At 37.6% G+C, this 11,119-nt stretch overlaps 1 long non-coding RNA gene across 1 annotated transcript; it reads right to left on the bottom strand.

Moving 5' to 3' along the window:
* Window positions 1–7,231: 7,231 nt before the first annotated feature.
* LOC109516145 (uncharacterized) lies at window positions 7,232–7,876 on the bottom strand. The gene is made up of 2 exons (XR_002168305.1): window positions 7,721–7,876; window positions 7,232–7,542 (listed from the first exon to the last, which is right to left on the bottom strand). It is a non-coding gene; the product is annotated as an uncharacterized LOC109516145 (long non-coding RNA).
* Window positions 7,877–11,119: the final 3,243 nt, after the last annotated feature.

Below are 11,119 nucleotides of genomic sequence, written 5' to 3'. Positions count from 1 at the left end.
AAAATGGATGGATGTATGGATATTTGTATTTATGTTTACTAATTACTGCGAGAAATCATTAAAATGATTCGTGTCATCACATAAAATAATATTAACCACACCATATTAATAAAAGTAATCTGAGCAAATTTATTTCAGCGTGTTTCAAACTGCAAGCCCTCGCACTAACCAGTAAGTAGCTCACAGTTTCAAACAAGTTTGTTACCTCTGATGTAATACAGTGTATGGCGAACAGTACTAATCGGAGTACACACCTGCAAGGTCGCTGTAAAAGCTACAGAACACATGCTTTTCACCAATACTCAATGGAAAGTGGAAAGTCAGCACAGATGAAACCATTTGTCGTATACTGCATATGGAAAACAATGAGGAACCAATTTGTTCACATGACACTAGCCTGGAAAATGCAGTGACACGCTTAACTCGAGACTGCAGACTCGGCACATTCAAGTTAGGAAGTAACATAACCGCGTACACGTTTCAGGCAAAAATTTGCCATGCCCTTTTAATCATGATGACAGAATGTTACTACCAGTTAAGGTTGTCAAAATTAATCAGCCATTCAACTGCTTGTTTGAGGCAATCCACAAAAAGTTCTGTATGCATGAATTGGCAATTAGTATCATAACATGACTGTCATGGTGATTATACAAATATGACAACATACCTCACTGTTGCTAGGTCACAACCTGTTTCTCAGGTATTCTCCTGTTACAGTGAAACCGCAACACATCTTGCTCCTCGCGTCTTCTCTAGTGTAGAGTGCGGATAAACAACATGACACGAACACTCACTCATCCATTGACTAGGAACAACTTCAGTATTTCCGCCTTTTCCGGTACAAATTTTTCAGACTAATGGATTTTCCAAAAGTACAAGTTATGCTATACTTTCTAAAACGAGAGACTTGTGCACTCACTAACATTAACAAGCTTATATAACGTTAAAATAATTCCTTTTGAGGCGTGGAACGTAAAACGCAATGTATTATTTTCGAAAAATTAATACTGTAATTCTGAAAATATACCGGATGGCACGTTTGAGAATGAGATCCGATATTGATGTTCCAAAATAAAGTTACTCTTAAAACTGCTGAAAAATGAGTCAGCGACAAAATTATGAACCATAATTTATATCCGTCTTACCTCTCTGTACCTGGTAATGATTTCATTGCCACGGTCGAGGCTCCATACATGACCTGTTTTGAGGCTATCACGCGTTATCACGCGACACTGAAGGCACGCTCATTTATCGCTGTATTTATTTACAGTTAGTAATGCATACATTCATACATACATACATACATACATACAAATATACAAGGTAATTATGACTTTTCTGGTGCATTTCTTTACGTTATTGACGCATTTCAGTTCACACACAAATACGGATTACTGAATGGACATATATGTATTTTACACGTATACAGGTACGGCGCCAGTATTTTTTTTTCTTTCTTTGGGCTCAGGAAGTTGCTTAACCGATATGTGGGGGGGTCTTACAAAAAGAAACGATTTTCATGAGGTTCTCTCGTTTTTTGCTTTTTTAAAATAAAAATATAATATACACTAGTGATGTGCGGCAGAGATATGTATTCAATATAAGGTATGAATTTGCCTGAAATTAGAGATTAGGACGCTACTGTCTTCTTCCGTGCACATTGTTAAATGTGACAGAAATCGTCCGCATCACTTCGCTGTTTTCCCCTGTTCTTATAAGGGAATGCTTGTTGCACACTATTTTGAAGCCTCCGCACTTCAGAGCTGCTGCTGGTGCTCGTTTTTCCAGTCACCCTCTTCTTTTTTACCTCCATGGAAGACCGGGAGATTTTTGGGGAGAACGTTGTTTGTTTGTGTATTTATTTATTGAAATTCAATCGCTAAGAAAACAATTTGTAATTTTCTCTTATATGAGGTGCATAACTTAATGCTACTCACAGATTCGACTGCATCATGTTGTCAAAATCAACAATGAAATGAAATCAAATCCCACCAGGAAAAAGTGACTGTGATATGTAAACCTAAACTTTGCCAGTCATAATTCACATTACTGTATTGAGATAATATACTCGGAATAGTTGATACAAAGAATGAAATTGGTTATTTTAAGAGGCTCACATTGCTCCCTCCGTGATCTTGGCATGAAACACGCACTCATAACAGTGTCTTCAATGTAAAAACAAAAGTAGTAACAGGAGCAATGTAAGATGGCTGCCGTCTGGCTTCAACTGCAAGGGGCCTTTTGATAGTACAGTCATATACTGTACAAGTAAGTAATCATCACTTTTAAAGCATTGTGACTGACAACAAATATAATTTTATTAATTCAACATTTTAACACTTTTTTTTTCCATTTATTCTCAACAGTACCACTATTTTGAAGCCTCCGCACTTCAGAGCTGCTGCTGGTGCTCGTTTTTCCAGTCACCCTCTTCTTTTTTACCTCCATGGAAGACCGGGAGATTTTTGGGGAGAACGTTGTTTGTGTGTGTATTTATTTATTGAAATTCAATCTGGCAACAGACATACAGTATATGAAATTACTAACAATGTCGCTTACGGTCAGGACGCCATCTTACGTTGCCAACCACTTTGCTCGCTTGAAGACATTGATTTCTCCACGGCGTTTTCACGTTGTTTTCTGACTCTACGGCGAAATTGCCACCGTGTATGACATATAGTTGTACCAAAAGTCTGGGAGAAGTGCTACATGCAAATTTAATCGCTAAGAAAACAATTTGTAATTTTCTCTTATATGAGGTGCATAACTTAATGCTACTCACAGATTGGACTGCATCATGTTGTCAAAATCAACAATGAAATGAAATCAAATCCCACCAGGAAAAAGTGGCTGTGATATGTAAACCTAAACTTTGCCAGTCATAATTCACATTACTGTATTGAGATAATATACTCGGAATAGTCGATACAAAGAATGAAATTGGTTATTTTAAGAGGCTCACATTGCTCCCTCCGTGATCTTGGCATGAAACACGCACTCATAACAGTGTCTTCAATGTAAAAACAAAAGTATTTAGTAACAGGAGCAATGTAAGATGGCTGCCGTCTGGCTTCAACTGCAAGGGGCCTTTTGATAGTACAGTCATATACTGTACAAGTAAGTAATCATCACTTTTAAAGCATTGTGACTGACAACAAATATAATTTTATTAATTCAACATTTTAACACTTTTTTTTTCCATTTATTCTCAACAGTACAAAAAATGCAGAGCAAAATTTAAAAAGCACTTAACTAAAAATGGACCGTCCCTAAAGTGTGAACATAAATTTTAAATTATAGCATCATTGCAATTTGCAAATGTGCATGATCAAATAAATGACATGACTGCATGATTTTGTCCAGTGACAAACAGACATACAGTATATGAAATTACTAACAATGTCGCTTACGGTCAGGACGCCATCTTACGTTGCCAACCACTTTGCTCGCTTGAAGACATTGATTTCTCCACGGCGTTTTCACGTTGTTTTCTGACTCTACGGCGAAATTGCCACCGTGTATGACATATAGTTGTACCAAAAGTCTGGGAGAAGTGCTACATGCAAATTTAATCGCTAAGAAAACAATTTGTAATTTTCCAATTATATTTTTGATATTATTTACATATTTAAGGGAAGCTTGGTGGTCCAGTAGTTAGCGCGTCGACCTCACAGTGCAGAGGTCGTGGGTTCGATCCCGGCTCCGGCCTTCCTGTGTGGAGTTTCCATGTTCTCCCCGGCCCTGCGCGGGTTTTCTCTGGGTAATACGATTTCCTCCCACATTCCAAAACATGCATGGCAAGCTGATTGAACACTCTAAATTGTCCCTAAGTGTGAGTGTGCGCGCGCATGGTTGTTCATCTCTGTGTGTCCTGCGATCGGCTGGCAAGCAGTTCAGGGTGTCCTCCGCCTACTGCCAGCACCCCACCCCCACCCTTCTGAGGATAAAGCGGATCGGAAAATGGATGGATGTATGGATATTTGTATTTATGTTTACTAATTACTGCGAGAAATCATTAAAATGATTCGTGTCATCACATAAAATAATATTAACCACACCATATTAATAAAAGTAATCTGAGCAAATTTATTTCAGCGTGTTTCAAACTGCAAGCCCTCGCACTAACCAGTAAGTAGCTCACAGTTTCAAACAAGTTTGTTACCTCTGATGTAATACAGTGTATGGCGAACAGTACTAATCGGAGTACACACCTGCAAGGTCGCTGTAAAAGCTACAGAACACATGCTTTTCACCAATACTCAATGGAAAGTGGAAAGTCAGCACAGATGAAACCATTTGTCGTATACTGCATATGGAAAACAATGAGGAACCAATTTGTTCACATGACACTAGCCTGGAAAATGCAGTGACACGCTTAACTCGAGACTGCAGACTCGGCACATTCAAGTTAGGAAGTAACATAACCGCGTACACGTTTCAGGCAAAAATTTGCCATGCCCTTTTAATCATGATGACAGAATGTTACTACCAGTTAAGGTTGTCAAAATTAATCAGCCATTCAACTGCTTGTTTGAGGCAATCCACAAAAAGTTCTGTATGCATGAATTGGCAATTAGTATCATAACATGACTGTCATGGTGATTATACAAATATGACAACATACCTCACTGTTGCTAGGTCACAACCTGTTTCTCAGGTATTCTCCTGTTACAGTGAAACCGCAACTCATCTTGCTCCTCGCGTCTTCTCTAGTGTAGAGTGCGGATAAACAACATGACACGAACACTCACTCATCCATTGACTAGGAACAACTTCAGTATTTCCGCCTTTTCCGGTACAAATTTTTCAGACTAATGGATTTTCCAAAAGTACAAGTTATGCTATACTTTCTAAAACGAGAGACTTGTGCACTCACTAACATTAACAAGCTTATATAACGTTAAAATAATTCCTTTTGAGGCGTGGAACGTAAAACGCAATGTATTATTTTCGAAAAATTAATACTGTAATTCTGAAAATATACCGGATGGCACGTTTGAGAATGAGATCCGATATTGATGTTCCAAAATAAAGTTACTCTTAAAACTGCTGAAAAATGAGTCAGCGACAAAATTATGAACCATAATTTATATCCGTCTTACCTCTCTGTACCTGGTAATGATTTCATTGCCACGGTCGAGGCTCCATACATGACCTGTTTTGAGGCTATCACGCGTTATCACGCGACACTGAAGGCACGCTCATTTATCGCTGTATTTATTTACAGTTAGTAATGCATACATTCATACATACATACATACATACATACATACATACATACATACATACATACATACATACAAATATACAAGGTAATTATGACTTTTCTGGTGCATTTCTTTACGTTATTGACGCATTTCAGTTCACACACAAATACGGATTACTGAATGGACATATATGTATTTTACACGTATACAGGTACGGCGCCAGTATTTTTTTTTCTTTCTTTGGGCTCAGGAAGTTGCTTAACCGATATGTGGGGGGGTCTTACAAAAAAAAACGATTTTCATGAGGTTCTCTCGTTTTTTGCTTTTTTAAAATAAAAATATAATATACACTAGTGATGTGCGGCAGAGATATGTATTCAATATAAGGTATGAATTTGCCTGAAATTAGAGATTAGGACGCTACTGTCTTCTTCCGTGCACATTGTTAAATGTGACAGAAATCGTCCGCATCACTTCGCTGTTTTCCCCTGTTCTTATAAGGGAATGCTTGTTGCACACTATTTTGAAGCCTCCGCACTTCAGAGCTGCTGCCGGTGCTCGTTTTTCCAATCACCTTCTTCTTTTTTACCCCCATGGAAGACCGGGAGATTTTTGAGGAGAACGTTGTTTGTTTGTGTATTTATTTATTGAAATTCAATCTGGCAACAGACATACAGTATATGAAATTACTAACAATGTCACTTACGGTCAGGACGCCATCTTACGTTGCCAACCATTTTGCTCGCTTGAAGACATTGATTTCTCGACGGCGTTTTCACGTTGTTTTCTGACTCTACGGCGAATTGCCACCGTGTATGACATAGTTGTACCAAAAGTCTGGGAGAAGTGCTGCATGCAAATTTGATCGCTAAGAAAACAATTTGTAATTTTGTCTTATATGAGGTGCATAACTTAATGCTACTCACAGATTCGACTGCATCATGTTGTCAAAATCAACAATGAAATGAAATCAAATCCCACCAGGAAAAAGTGACTGTGATATGTAAACCTAAACTTTGCCAGTCATAATTCACATTACTGTATTGAGATAATATACTCGGAATAGTTGATACAAAGAATGAAATTGGTTATTTTAAGAGGCTCACATTGCTCCCTCCGTGATCTTGGCATGAAACACGCACTCATAACAGTGTCTTCAATGTAAAAACAAAAGTAGTAACAGGAGCAATGTAAGATGGCTGCCGTCTGGCTTCAACTGCAAGGGGCCTTTTGATAGTACAGTCATATACTGTACAAGTAAGTAATCATCACTTTTAAAGCATTGTGACTGACAACAAATATAATTTTATTAATTCAACATTTTAACACTTTTTTTTTCCATTTATTCTCAACAGTACAAAAAATGCAGAGCAAAATTTAAAAAGCACTTAACTAAAAATGGACCGTCTCGGAAATAACATGCCCTAAAGTGTGAACATAATTTTTAAATTATAGCATAATTGCAATTTGCAAATGTGCATGATCAAATAAATGACATGACTGCATGATTTTGTCCAGTGACACATAGCTAGGTACTGTATTAGCAGCTATAGTGCAGTTTACATGTGCATGTACATGTGGATGAACTCTACTCACATTTTCATGCTTTCCACTGCAACAGTTGGGTGTTTGTTGCTCAAATGGCTCAACACGTGTTGTAAGGCCTCGTTTTTGATGACATACCTTGCACAACAGCTTCCTCCTCCACGTTGCTCAGGAGATACCGCCACAAAAGCAATGTGAATAGCTTGCGACTCCTTTTGTTTGTTGCGTATTCTTTCATTTATGGTGGATTCTGTTCACTTCAATTTGCAAATCTAAGTTAAAAGGAAAATCTGACCTTTTCATTGGGTACCTAGTCTGGTGGAGTATTGGGGGGAGGGGACAAAAAATAAACAACATTGGAATCAATGGCTGACATTTGTGGGAGACAGTCTCCCATCCAACATCCTGATTTCAAAACAATAGTCAAGATTTTCCTAAAAGTTGTATGCACTTACGGAAAGTTTAAATGACACATTCAGTTCCAGGGATTTGGATCATTTTAATCGTTAAAATTATCTGATCAATTTACAGCTGGCTCATAGTATTAATGCAGAAGAGAAGATGCTTGGTGTAAAAACTACCAGTTACAAACCACTGCGAAAGTGCAAACGATGGAAGGAAAACTCCAGGCCACATTATCTCCTAAAAAAAACATCACAATAAAACATGACTGACAAAATACAGATTTTCTTGAGAATTCGACATGCTGCTAAAAGGTTAAATCTCATTTTTCATACATACCGGTAATCTGTTTGCTCTTGCAAGGAGAAAAAGCCATAACAATGACCTGCTCTTGACACGGTACCACATGTGAAACTTAACTTAAAAAAAAACATCACAATAAAACATGACTGACAAAATACAGATTTTCTTGAGAATTCGACATGCTGCTAAAAGGTTAAATCTCATTTTTCATACATACCGGTAATCTGTTTGCTCTTGCAAGGAGAAAAAGCCATAACAATGACCTGCTCTTGACACGGTACCACATGTGAAACTTAACTTTCGTTACTACATATCAGATGCAGCAAGCACACGAATACAACTCAAATATGCCAAACTGAAAAATCTTAAGTGATAAATTGGCTGTGTACATGTAATTCACCCCCACCCCTACCCCTAATTCCTTTTGAGGCGTGGAACGTAAAACGCAATGTATTATTTTCGAAAAATTAATACTGTAATTCTGAAAATATACCGGATGGCACGTTTGAGAATGAGATCCGATATTGATGTTCCAAAATAAAGTTACTCTTAAAACTGCTGAAAAATGAGTCAGCGACAAAATTATGAACCATAATTTATATCCGTCTTACCTCTCTGTACCTGGTAATGATTTCATTGCCACGGTCGAGGCTCCATACATGACCTGTTTTGAGGCTATCACGCGTTATCACGCGACACTGAAGGCACGCTCATTTATCGCTGTATTTATTTACAGTTAGTAATGCATACATTCATACATACATACATACATACATACATACATACATACATACATACAAATATACAAGGTAATTATGACTTTTCTGGTGCATTTCTTTACGTTATTGACGCATTTCAGTTCACACACAAATACGGATTACTGAATGGACATATATGTATTTTACACGTATACAGGTACGGCGCCAGTATTTTTTTTTCTTTCTTTGGGCTCAGGAAGTTGCTTAACCGATATGTGGGGGGGTCTTACAAAAAGAAACGATTTTCATGAGGTTCTCTCGTTTTTTGCTTTTTTAAAATAAAAATATAATATACACTAGTGATGTGCGGCAGAGATATGTATTCAATATAAGGTATGAATTTGCCTGAAATTAGAGATTAGGACGCTACTGTCTTCTTCCGTGCACATTGTTAAATGTGACAGAAATCGTCCGCATCACTTCGCTGTTTTCCCCTGTTCTTATAAGGGAATGCTTGTTGCACACTATTTTGAAGCCTCCGCACTTCAGAGCTGCTGCTGGTGCTCGTTTTTCCAGTCACCCTCTTCTTTTTTACCTCCATGGAAGACCGGGAGATTTTTGGGGAGAACGTTGTTTGTTTGTGTATTTATTTATTGAAATTCAATCTGGCAACAGACATACAGTATATGAAATTACTAACAATGTCACTTACGGTCAGGACGCCATCTTACGTTGCCAACCACTTTGCTCGCTTGAAGACATTGATTTCTCCACGGCGTTTTCACGTTGTTTTCTGACTCTACGGCGAAATTGCCACCGTGTATGACATATAGTTGTACCAAAAGTCTGGGAGAAGTGCTACATGCAAATTTAATCGCTAAGAAAACAATTTGTAATTTTCTCTTATATGAGGTGCATAACTTAATGGAAAAATTAATACTGTAATTCTGAAAATATACCGGATGGCACGTTTGAGAATGAGATCCGATATTGATGTTCCAAAATAAAGTTACTCTTAAAACTGCTGAAAAATGAGTCAGCGACAAAATTATGAACCATAATTTATATCCGTCTTACCTCTCTGTACCTGGTAATGATTTCATTGCCACGGTCGAGGCTCCATACATGACCTGTTTTGAGGCTATCACGCGTTATCACGCGACACTGAAGGCACGCTCATTTATCGCTGTATTTATTTACAGTTAGTAATGCATACATTCATACATACATACATACATACATACATACATACATACATACATACAAATATACAAGGTAATTATGACTTTTCTGGTGCATTTCTTTACGTTATTGACGCATTTCAGTTCACACACAAATACGGATTACTGAATGGACATATATGTATTTTACACGTATACAGGTACGGCGCCAGTATTTTTTTTTCTTTCTTTGGGCTCAGGAAGTTGCTTAACCGATATGTGGGGGGGTCTTACAAAAAAAAACGATTTTCATGAGGTTCTCTCGTTTTTTGCTTTTTTAAAATAAAAATATAATATACACTAGTGATGTGCGGCAGAGATATGTATTCAATATAAGGTATGAATTTGCCTGAAATTAGAGATTAGGACGCTACTGTCTTCTTCCGTGCACATTGTTAAATGTGACAGAAATCGTCCGCATCACTTCGCTGTTTTCCCCTGTTCTTATAAGGGAATGCTTGTTGCACACTATTTTGAAGCCTCCGCACTTCAGAGCTGCTGCCGGTGCTCGTTTTTCCAATCACCTTCTTCTTTTTTACCCCCATGGAAGACCGGGAGATTTTTGAGGAGAACGTTGTTTGTTTGTGTATTTATTTATTGAAATTCAATCTGGCAACAGACATACAGTATATGAAATTACTAAATGTGTCGCTTACGGTCAGGACGCCATCTTACGTTGCCAACCACTTTGCTCGCTTGAAGACATATTTCTCCACACGGCGTTTTCACGTTGTTTTCTGACTCTACGGCGAAATTGCCACCGTGTATGACATATAGTTGTACCAAAAGTCTGGGAGAAGTGCTACATGCAAATTTAATCGCTAAGAAAACAATTTGTAATTTTCTCTTATATGAGGTGCATAACTTAATGCTACTCACAGATTGGACTGCATCATGTTGTCAAAATCAACAATGAAATGAAATCAAATCCCACCAGGAAAAAGTGGCTGGGATATGTAAACCTAAACTTTGCCAGTCATAATTCACATTACTGTATTGAGATAATATACTCGGAATAGTCGATACAAAGAATGAAATTGGTTATTTTAAGAGGCTCACATTGCTCCCTCCGTGATCTTGGCATGAAACACGCACTCATAACAGTGTCTTCAATGTAAAAACAAAAGTATTTAGTAACAGGAGCAATGTAAGATGGCTGCCGTCTGGCTTCAACTGCAAGGGGCCTTTTGATAGTACATTCATATACTGTACAAGCAAGTAATCATCACTTTTAAAGCATTGTGACTGACAACAAATATAATTATATTAATTCAACATTTTAACACTTTTTTTTTTCATTTATTCTCAACAGTACAAAAAAAATGCAGAGCAAAATTTAAAAAGCACTTAACTAAAAATGGACCGTCTCGGAAATAACATGCCCTAAAGTGTGAACATAATTTTTAAATTATAGCATAATTGCAATTTGCAAATGTGCATGATCAAATAAATGACGACTGCATGCTTTTGTCCAGTGACTCATAGCTAGGTACTGTATTAGCAGCTATAGTGCAGTTTACATGTGCATGTACATGTGGATGAACTCTATACTCACATTTTCATGCTTTCCACTGCAACATTTGGGTGTTTGTTGCTCAAATGGCTCAACACGTGTTGTAAGGCCTTGTTTTTGATGACATACCTTGCACAACAGCTTCCTCCTCCACGTTGCTCATGAGATACCGCCACAAAAGCAATGTGAATAGCTTGCGACTCCTTTTGTTTGTTGCGTATTCTTTCATTT

Source organism: Hippocampus comes, unplaced genomic scaffold (genome assembly GCF_001891065.2).
Source record: "Hippocampus comes isolate QL1 unplaced genomic scaffold, H_comes_QL1_v1.1 scaffold76, whole genome shotgun sequence".
Taxonomy (NCBI): Eukaryota; Metazoa; Chordata; class Actinopteri; order Syngnathiformes; family Syngnathidae; genus Hippocampus; species Hippocampus comes.
This window is presented reverse-complemented; position numbering and strand designations above follow the sequence as displayed.